Genomic DNA, 11,319 nt, shown 5'->3' with positions numbered 1-11,319 from the left:
TTTATAAATGCTTTGGTTTTGCTATTTACTCTGGCCACCAAGTTTTGTGTTCTTTATTGTAGGTATTTTTTCTGCTGGACTTAATTTTTAAATTCTCCGCTCTTACCCACTCCCCACTCCTTGTCTTATGCCATTTAATTTTTCTTTTTTTAATTTTTGGTCTTACTATACCTTTGCTTTTACCCTAGAGCAGGGGACCCCAGTCCCTGGACCATAGACTGGTACCAGTCTGTGGCTTGTTAGGAACTGGGCAGCACAGCAGAAGGTGAGCGGCAGGTGAGCTAGTGAAGCTTCATCTGTGTTTGCAGCCTCTCCTGAGTGCTAGCATCACCGCCTCAGCACCACCTCAGATCATCAGGCATTAGATTCTCATAGGAGAACCAGTTCCTGGTACCAAAAATGTTGGGGACTGCTGCCCTAGAGCATCTCTCAATCTTTAGAGCAAAGAGTAGAATACAGATAATTACATAGACCCTTAGAGACTATAAAATCTGCTTTCTACTCCACTAGGGAAGTCTGAAGGGAACCTTTGATTTCTGGGAAAGCAAGTGAATGAGAGTTGCCACCAACATTCATTTCTTCTATGGGAAGCCTCCCCAGTGCTCTTTCTCGTGGTCCTTAGAGAAGACAGTGACCTGATCTGCTGGAGTTGCCAGACTTCAGCCTTCCTAATGGGTTAGGAGCCCTGGGGATCCCCAAGGAATCCATTTTCCAGCCTTCCAGGAAAGCTGAAAACCGAGGCGGTGTGCCAGAGAGAGCTGGGTTTCATTACTGTATTGATAGGAACTGCTGGGGGCTGGGCGCTCTCCTTTTGCTTTTCTAGTTTGGGATCCCACCCAAGGAACATAAAGTATTACTGATAAAAAGGCATAACGACCCTAACCTGAAGGATTAATTCCAATTTGTGTAACAGCAATAAGTATATGTTATATATTTAAAGGAATATGTAAATTACGTGCAACAGTTTGCAAGTTCAAATGAGAAGCTCTTTGCCACATGTGGATATAGGGTTGCAAGGTAATTAAGCCAAAACGCACACTTAAGGTACAAACCACCATATAATTGTATACATTTTGAGTTTTTTATTTGTCACAAAACGTTATAAAAACAATAGAGAAAATCTATAAAGGAAAAGGTCACTCATAATCTCACCGCCACAAAATATTTTCCATGTGTTCTGCCCATGTGTATATGTACAGAACTTTTTATTCAAACTTGATTTTTTTATTCAAAAACTTTTGCATAACACCTTCCTATGATGCTAAACTAACTTTCATGGTATCATTATATGATATTCACTCTGGTTAATATGCCATAATTTTTTATTCTCCCATTTTTGATCCTTTGAGTGGTTTCTGATTTGTTGCTCTCACAACTAGGACTGACATAAATTCTTTGTACTTTGGAGATTTTCCGAATCATAGGAAATGAAAATATACACTTGAAAAAAAAAAAAAAAAAGCTGTTTCTTTTACACTCAGGCATACCCTAGATATCGTGCTAAACTCTTTTAACTCTGTAGTGATTCATGCTCCAGCCTGGACTGAACAGCCCATTTGATCTACAGGCTTCGGGTTCTTAAAAAAGAAGCAGAGAACACTTTCTCAAAACTGGTTGAAATAGAGGCCTTTAAGAAATCTAGCTCTACGTGTTATCTCTTTCTCCTTTTCCTCCTCCTAATAACAAAAACACAAGAACTTAAACTTTAAGAGATGCTTTCACAGCAGCCACCCTGCTCTTTCCTGTACCCCATGTCTAGACCCAGAGCTAATAAAAGTGAACAGTGGATGTGTGTTACAGCCCAGGGCCATTCTTGCCTCAGTTTTGAGAAGACCCTTAATTATGGGTAATAAACTGTGATAGAAGGAAGAAGAGAGAAAAGAAGCTTAAACTGCACTGCGAAGGACACAGTCTGGGATAGCGGTTAAATTCTCAGGCTTTGTAGTAAAACCAGAATTTGAAAGCCACCTCTGCCACTTACTTACTGGTCATATAGCTGTGAGTAAGCTACTTAACTTCCTTACTCCACCTGCAAAATGGGGATGATAACAGTACCTCCATTCAGGGTATTATTGAGTTTTGCATATAAAATTTTTAGTAGAGTACCTGGCACAGCAAACTCTCAATGATAGACAACTTCTTTTGTCGTGTTATTGTTTAAACATGCCTGAGTCTTACATCCTTGCAATCAGCCCTGATAGCCACCCTCCCTAGGCTTCAGAGAAAAGGCTTCCCCTTGTCTCATCTATAGTCACCTGTGAGGCTGCCATATGGTGCTGTCTTTGCTCCTTCCAGGCTGTCTCTGATGTTCATTTCATCAGGATGGTTCAAGGCCAGATAGCCAGCCTAGTTGGATCTTCCCTGTGAAATCACAAGGAAGCAAGGCTTCATCACCTTTCAGGACTAAAATCCAGTGTTGGTGAACCGTAGTAACAGCCCCTCTCCAGTAGGGAGGGGCCTGAGTAGATGCTGAATGACGGAGGGAATGACCAACCATCACTGGCTATCTGGGACCCGTCTCCCCTTGGCATCTAGTCAAGAGTGCCCAGGTCTGTGTCTCCACCAGTGCATGATGGACTTTGGTGTCTGGGTTTGGTTTCCCAGGGACTTCTCAATGACACTATGAATACCCAGCTCACCTGGTTGTTGATCCTATTCCCAGACACCAGATGGTTACCTGGGTCACTTTAAAGTTTTCTTCAGACAATAATAATATCTTCATCTTCCCTAGTGAGATAGATCCTTAATGTCTGAGGTTCTGCTTCATGGTTTTCTCTGTTGGGATGTGGCTCCTGCCTCTAAATCTCGAGCCTTGAAACAAGGGGTCAGCAAGAGGAAGCAGGCTATTGTCAGTCACAGCAGGTCCTGGATGTGCCAGCAGAGGCAGGAGCTGGAGCTTTGTAGCTGCAGCTTTTGTCTAGAGAGGTCTGGGTGTGGGGCCAGGCACAGGGACCCAGCTAGCGCCAAGAACAAAAGCCAAGCATGAACAAAAGCCAAGCACCTGCTCTGTGCTTTCGGATCTGGTTGGCCAGGGTATCTGACACCAGGGAACATCTTTCCTTTCACGCTTCATTGTCCTGGGGCTTCAATTACATTCTTGACTCACAGCCCAGGAATGGGGATAGCAAGCACTCCAAAAATCCTTAGAGCAGTGACTCACTTGAGTTTTCAGCATCCCCACCTCCCTAACCATGCTGCACTCAGCTGGTCTTACAGATAATCTCACCACCACTTCCATGTAGCTGGGTGAGCATCCCTCAGCCTCAGAGCTGGATCCTACAGGGCTGTGTACTGAGTGCATCGGCAAAAGCAGGACACCCAGAAGAATGAGAAAAAAAATACAATTTAATATTTTATATTTTTACCAAAAAAAGTATTGAAGAAGTCATCGCTGGGAAAATCTGAATATCCTTGGTCTTACTTCCACTTATTTCACAGTGAATTTTTAAATTTTAGTTTGAATTAAAAATGTGTGAAGAATATCTTAAGCAGACTGTGTCATGGCCCACCATCATGAAGTGCTGGGCAACTCTGCTAGCTTCTTGCTTGTGCCTTTGAGTCTCCTGAGGACCCTGGCCCACCTGCCCCCAACCTACATTTACACACATCCACACCCGGAGCCTTCATCACCACCACCACTGCTCTCCTGGGGCAAACGCCGACCACAGTTGTACCTTATGCTCCATGTGTTTTTGTGAGTCTGCAGCACTGATACATCCTGGGTTCAGTCCCTGGTTCTCCTCAGCTAACAGCTGGGGAATCTGAGGCAAGTTACTTGGCATCTCTGAATTTCGGTTTCCTTTTCTGGAAAAGCCTGTCCTTTATGGTTGTTTTAAAGAATAAAAGGGCCTGGCATACAGCAGGCTCTCAGTAAATATCAAGATTGTTAACGCATTTTGTTCACTCCTTGCTTCTTCTTAAAGGAAGACAGAGCAAGTCCCTTCTTTAAAAAAGGACCATCACCATCCCCCACCACCCCATAGTAGCCTGAGGAACTTTGCAGGGAAACTTTACCATTTGAAGTAGCCTCTTGAGTCTCCTGCCTCTACTACTCCCAAACTTTTTAAAGGGAAGGGGCCTCAAAAGAGTGGTAGCTGTCATCGTTTTCTAAAATGAGTGCCTAATTTTTTTCTAGGGACCAGGTGAGTGTATCTGAGAAGCCCTGGGTTGAGGAGTCCTCAGGGAGCGAGGCCTGTCTGGGAAGGGCAGGGCCAGCCCTGAGCCTTCTTCAGTTTCAGCAAGGCATGCCATTTCCAGGAAAGGACACTTTCCCAGGCCCCTGTGGTCGTGAAGCTCAAGGGCAGCAGCCGTGAACACACAGTGGTAGGAAGGTAGGGGGAAAGGTGTCGACTAGTGCTTCCTGCACTTAAGTGAGCACAGGAATTACTTGGGCATCTCATCAACACGCAGAGTCTGACTGTGGTCTGGGCAGGCTTGTGGTTCTGCATTTCTTACCAGCTCCGGGCAGTGCCAGTGCTGCTGATCTGTGGGTCGTACTTGGAGTAGCTGGGCTCTGGCTCTGAGGTTTGACTTGGTATTTAATGTTGGCATTCCTCAGAAAGACTGTGGCTTTCATGCAGGTGATGAAAGGAACAGAAACCAACTTATTCAGCTCAGGAGTCACAGTCTAGGAAGGAACATGTGACGCCCACACCAACCTAGGCTCTGGCGGGTGAGGCCCGTCGGTAGTTCCACAAGACTATACAATGAGAAAGAAGTAATTTCTCACCAGCACATAGGGATATCTTAGGAGGGGGACATTAGCACGAAGTAGCCCAAACCCACAGTTGCCCACTCCAGCCCGCCCCCAGGACCACAGCAGTCCTGAGAAAGAGCTGAGGCACCAGCCAGGACTAGGGGGAGGCAAGTGAAGCAGTAGGATGCAAAATTCAAGGAGGTGCTCATTCTCAAGGTCATGCAAATACTTAACCTGAATGCCTCCTTTGCACCCTAGAGGCCTTATTCGCCTTGCCCTAGTCCCAGTCCTGCTAAGGCCAATACTAGTCACACTTTGGTTTCCCTCTTTCATATTCCATCTGGGACAGCCAGCTTGAGCCTCTGTGCCTCTATTTTTCCCTCAAGAAAACAAGGTAACAAAACGAAAGTGAGAAAGAAAGTCACATACCAGAAAAGTCTTCAGAATTTATATATCTCGGAATGTCTGGCACCGAACCCAAGACCTGGCATATACTAAGTGCTTAAAAATGTTTTAATCAATAAATGATTGAATCCTGTTCCTAAATGGTAAGGACCCGTCATTATTTAATAGTAGTTGTCACCTATCCAGAGGGCAGGGACTGTTTTCACCATCTTTGCACTTAAGGTGTATTCCCGGAATATAATAGAGGTCAGCAAAAGTCTGTTGAATTTGATACAGGTAAAGTTCATTCTGCCTCAAGGTAAAGTCAGTAGTTGTTTACAAGGTGACAATTAGGGACCTTCTTCAAATATTTTCCCTTACTCTTCTTGAAATTCCTGTCTTAAAAATCTCTTTGACTTTCATTTTTCTTACCCACTTGTCATACTTTAAAATGCCAGAGCGATAGGGCAAGTATTGCATTAACCAGGAACAAAGCTTTGCCTTCATTGCATATTTGCCTTGAGAATTTTCTAAACCAGGCACACCATCTCTTACGGACCAAATTAACCCACAACCTGTTATCATCATACAACCTGAGAGCTAAAAATGGTTTTACATTTTTTAATGGTTGGCAAAAAACTCAAAAGAAAAATCATAGTTCATGATATGTGAAAGTTACATGAAATTCAAATTTCAGTTGTATTGGAACACAACCACAATCATTCCCTTATGTGATGTCCATGGCTGCTTTTACCCAATTACCGTGATAGAGTTGAATAACTATGACAGAGTCTAAAATATTTACTATCTGGTCCTTTACAGAAAACAAGTTTGTTGACTCCCTACTTGAAAAGGAGGCTGTTTGTCCTCTTATACTTATCTCATCAATTTATTCCAGTACTTTTTACAAAAATTACTAGATATAATCTAATTTTAGTGAGGGAGTGAAACTCCCTATAGGAAGTTATATCTAAATAGAAATCTTATGAATAAAATTATATTTTAAATATTTTGTATATTTCTACTTAAAATAATTTTTTAGGTTAAAAAATGCAAATGTTCTCTCTGAGTTTTGGGGGTCAAGTTTGTCTGAAGCAGGCACTGAATCACCTCCAGAATCCCCTCCTCTTTATTTTGTCTTCTTGCTCATAATTCTTGGGGCTCAGGCCTCAGCACTGGTGCACGCCATGCTTAATCTCAGTCTCAGCTCACTGGAAGCAGACTGTTTGAATTATGATATCCAAGCAAGAGAGAGACTTTTCCCAAGGGTGGATAAGGAAGTGATTTACTCTGACTACTCCCAACAATATGACTGGGAAATCATCTCTCTGCAACTAAGTGGTTTCCATACTGCAAAGAGTAGGGGGTGAAATCAGGTAAGGATAGGAATTCCAGAATTGGTATTTCTTTCATTCCTCCCCTCCCCCTCCTTCAAGTTTATTGGTAAATGTGGGATTGTCATTTTGGCGCTCATTCAGTCCCCCACATGGACTCTCCCCAAACTTCTGGGTTTGCAGCTGGTCTACATCAAGAAAAGTGAACTTGGGCTAAGTTGGCAGCACATTGATTTTAGAGTTAGACGTCACCTCCCAGTAGGGAGAATTGATGAGATCTGATCTCAGTCTGAAAGTTGGGGTTTCCCTTCGCTCTCTCAATTCATGATTCTACTGGATTTGCCAAAAGGATTTTGTTGATCTCAACAGTATGAGTCTCAAAGCTCCATTTTCCCTTCTCGCCTTAGTCACAGTGTCACAGCAGGGTACTGCCAATGGCAGCATGGGAGGCTTTTGGCCATCGTATGAATTACTGGTGAGAATTTAAAAGTCAACTCCTCCTTCAAGAAGTAAACAGAGGAGAGGTAACACATGGCAGCAGGCTCTCACTCTGCCTGCCCTGGTGAATTTTTCCATCTCCTTGTTTTCCTAGTGTATTTAGTGTATGTCATAAAATATCTTTAAACAAAGGATCCCCAATATTTTCCTGATGTAAAGAAACTTTGAATTTCCCCAGAGTCATAAAATCGAAGGGCTACCACATTCACAATACTTGTGACACCAGATGTGTGGGTCGTCCACCCATAAGGCAATTCTCTGACACCAGCTGGGTATCCAACAATTTTAATCACTTTCAACAGTGTCTACTTAGAGTTAGCATGAGATCCCACAGATTAAGAGCTCAGTCACACAAGGCTGTCCCCACTTCAGGTACTTCTAACTGACCAACTATAAATCAGGGTTCCCATGACCCCTCCTCAGGTTCAGCAATTTGCTAGCATAGCTCACAGAACTCAAGGAAACCTATTTGCTGGTTTATTATAAAGGATATAATAAAAGTTATGACCAAACAGTCAGATGAAGAGATATGAAGGGCAAGGCCCAGAGGGGTTCCAAGTGCAGGAGTTTCTATGCCCGTGAAGTTAAGGTGTGTCACCCACCCAGCATGTAGATGTCTTCAGCAACCCAGAAACTCCCTAAAGCCCGTACTGTTGGGATTATTACAAAGATTTCATCATGTAGGCATGGTCAATTATTAACTTCATTCCCAGGTTCCTGCCCTCACTGGAGAACAAGGGTGGGTCTTAAAGTTCCAAGCTTCTGATCATGACTTGGTCTTTCTGGTGACCAGCCCCCACCCAAAATTTAAGAGTCACCTCAAATTTATGCAAGGAAAAAAAAAAAAAAGAGTCACCTCATTAAAACGTAAGACACTCCTGTCACTCAAGAAATTAAAAAGGCCTTGGTAGATTATTGGTGGAGGGGACCAAGTCATTAAAAAGAAGAGAAAAGAACAACTATATGCCAGACAGAGGAGGCACCAAGGGCTGCACACACCCGTCTTTGATACAAGCTCTTGATTTTTTTTATATTGTGGAAAGTATGAAAACATGTCTTCAAAAGTTGTACCCTAGACCCTGCTTTCGGACTGCCAACCCTAAGCTCTTACTAGTTCAACGGACTTTGCGTAGGTTATCTTATTCAATACTCACAACAACTATATTGAATAGGTAAGATATCCCCATTTTAATGGATAACAAAATGGAGGCTCTGAAAGGACACATTGCTGAGAAGTAGTAGAGCTGGGATTGGAACACATGGTTGGCTGTGTTTTTGTTTTTGTTTTTTTGTTTTTTGTTTTTTGTTTTTACCATTTTATGCTACTTCCCTGCTGAGAATGATAATGAAGGGGAAGAGGGACCCAGTAGGGTAGCCAGTTTGAGGATGAGCCAGGCAAGGCTCCAGAGCCTTCTGATGGACTGCCTATCTGCCCTGCAGGGAGCTCTGGGTAGAGCTGTAACTGAGGTGAAAGTCTGAGAGAGAACTGATCCCCCTTCCCCCAGAGCACAGTCCATGGCTTTACTTCTCTATGATGCTTAGGACAAAGCAGTGTACCCAGGCCCACTGACTTGATGTGAGATAAGGAACCGATTTTATCTTAAACCAGGGCTAAGTTTTATGCTGTCTTCCTTTGTCAGGAAGAAAAATGATAATCACATTCTCTGGGTGGTATCTCCTCTTACAGAAAATTCCCCAAGAAGATTGGGTAGTTGGTCCCAATCCATGCTGAACCTGATGACAGAATCAGCCTTTTAATTAGTTTGTCTGGTTCACCTGTTGGGAGTGATGGTTGCTCATAATCCAGGAGGTGCCAGCTCTTTATACTCCCAGTAGCACAACTGTCCCATTAAAAGGACCCTCGCGTGTAAAGTTCATTATGGAGAACCCTGCCTACCAGAACTGCATTATGACTGTTGTGGACCCTGCGTACTCTTGCCTTTCTGGGCCCCCTTCCTCCATAAAATACTATTAAAATTATATTTTAAGTTTGCATTGGTATGAAGACAAACATATCAATATTTTATATGAAAACATTTTCTTTGACCTAAAAGTTTTTTCTTCTGATTTTAAAAAAAATTAAACCATTTTCATGAGCATCTGAAAGCATCGTGGGCCCTGGCTGGGCACTGTGCCTCCTATGCCTGATGAAGGAGAAGTTGGCCCTGCTGCCTGCCTCTGCGCCCTCTGTTCCATCCCACCCTCCATGGCCCTGTGTGCCTAAACAAGGAGAGAGTTTGTATTTGCTGAAGGAAATTCACAGTGCAGTGCATTTTTTTCCCTAAAGAAAACCATACTTGTGGGGAAGTCGAGATGAGGAGAAGACCCTGAGAAAGCCCAGGACTGGCAGCCTAAAGGCCTGGGTCTCAGCTGGGACTTTACCGCTTGACTCCTCAATTGTCCCAGGAAGATACAACTCTGTCTCTCAGCGGTATGTTGAAGATCAAAGGAGCCAGAGGTAAGACCAGTAGCAGGAGTGAAGCTTCAATGAAGCAAGAATCGAGATTGATCTTATTACTTTTTAAGGGCGAAAACAAACCAAAGGCAAGCCAACACCTTGACCTGAGAGATGATGGGCTCCTGCCTAAGACACTCTCAGGGCATGGATACATCAGATAATGCTTGTGTAAGGAGAAGGAGAAAGTTCCAAGGGGTTGGAGAGTACAAGCATTCCTGGCACATCTGCTGTTTGAGAGAAGCAGCCAGAAAAGGGAAGGGGACAATGTGACATAGGCTCCCTGGAGAGTTGCCCAGGACAGGGTGGCCACACTGCTAGCACGACCAGTTTGGAGGATGTGGAATGAGGAAGGGTGGGCACTGGGCGGAAAAGGGTGGAATCAACCAGATGGCAAAAGGTTGTGAAGTTCACGAGTGACCGTTCTCCATGGCCCTCAGAGTCTGTCAAGTTCCCAACTCGTCCAGTGTAATTGGATATTTATTAGGAGACAACAAGGAGCTGAGCTTTGTGACTGTTTTGATAGCAGCTGAACCCAAAACATGAGCAGATATGCAGGAGCAAGGAATCAACAAGACACTGGAAGTGAGGGGAGACTGGGCCAAAATCTTGGGAAGGGCTTTTAACAACCACCAGCAGAGCCATCTGGTCAGCAGGCCCCACTGGCACAGGGCCTCTGGCACATGAGTTTTTTTTTCAAAGGCCTGTGAAAACACATGTGATGAGAAAAAAAATTAATGGATCTGAACACAGAGAAAAGTGTAAAATTAAAAGTAATACATTTTGGTTAAATGTCTATAAAACATACGATTACGTCAACTTCATTTTTAAATTTAGTATTATAAATTTTTTTTATTTGAAAACAATGCTACAGTTTCATTTTCTCACTCTATAAAATTTTCTGTGAATGCATGATGACAGCCCAGAAATCATAGCCAATCGTAAAGCAAATGAATGACTGGTAGCTAAATAATTTCAAGAGCAAAATAAATAAAACCCTTTTGATTATTAAATATAATGGCAAAATTTTTAAATATGGATATTTCCTGGTCTGTTTGATGTGATGTGGAATGTGTACTCCATAATTCAGAGGCCCTGGGGCCCAAAATGGTCTGAAACCAGCCCCGTTTACAGGCTCTGGAATTGGAGTTTAGGCCAAGTTGAGCTAGATCTCTGAGGGATGAGATGGGGGCCCCAGCTGATAACAGATAATAACTGAATTAGGTAAACTGGGAACTTTCGAATTCTGAGACCATCTGTACACAAGTGCTTTCAACACTGAAGTGCTTGCTGTTCAGATGTATAAGATTTTAAATGTCAGGTCTGAAGCTCTCTGGAAGAAAGAAGCAACTTACAAGTGTAGTAAAGTGTTATGTTAAGGCTCCGCTAGAGCTAAAATAACTCCTGAAAGAGAAAGTGAATCAGAATGAGTGGGTGATAAATTGCCTCTTGGCCTGTGGCAGTGGCCTGCATAGGTCAGGTGGCCTGGGTGTGAGGCAAGGAAGCACTGGGGGTCTCTCTGGCCTGGACCAGCAGCCCACAACATTGCTTAGCAGTAGGTCTCCTGATGGCAGCTGGGATGTGCTGTCACCCACTCAAACATTAAAAACTGACACTGATTGCCATTTTCTTTTTAAAGAATGTATTTTTTTCCTTGATGATTTCACTCTTACACTGGAGAAAAGGGAGGAGGAATATAAAACGATGCTCTCCAGTCACCTCTCTCTTCCTTCATTTTTTGTCTGTTCCTAAGCTTATACTATTTCATGCCCATTCCTGTCACACCCCGCTGTGTCTTCCCTTTCCCCAGTCAGGTCTCTTTGACTTTGGGTTCATTTCTGGTAGGCAGCAAAGGTGGCTGGTAGGCAGAACCCTCTCAGGCTGGGTTCAGAGCTGTGAGTAGCAGAGAGGGAAGAGGCCAGACTGAGAAGGACATCACCGGCCTGGCCTTG

General features: G+C 43.5%; 1 long non-coding RNA gene across 1 annotated transcript in view; it reads right to left on the bottom strand.

Annotated features, from left to right (window-relative positions):
• Positions 1-4,105, bottom strand: part of LOC111742017 — a 7,469-nt gene extending 3,364 nt beyond the window's left edge. Inside the window, exon 1 of the long non-coding RNA XR_002781141.1 lies at positions 2,256-4,105. This is a non-coding gene — a long non-coding RNA (uncharacterized LOC111742017). The remainder of the gene's footprint in view (positions 1-2,255) is intronic.
• Positions 4,106-11,319: the final 7,214 nt, after the last annotated feature.

This window comes from Pteropus vampyrus, unplaced genomic scaffold (assembly GCF_000151845.1).
Source record: "Pteropus vampyrus isolate Shadow unplaced genomic scaffold, Pvam_2.0 Scaffold85, whole genome shotgun sequence".
NCBI classification, from domain to species: domain Eukaryota; kingdom Metazoa; phylum Chordata; class Mammalia; order Chiroptera; family Pteropodidae; genus Pteropus; species Pteropus vampyrus.
The sequence above is the reverse complement of the archived record's forward strand: the minus strand, read 5'-3'. Positions and strand labels throughout refer to the sequence as shown.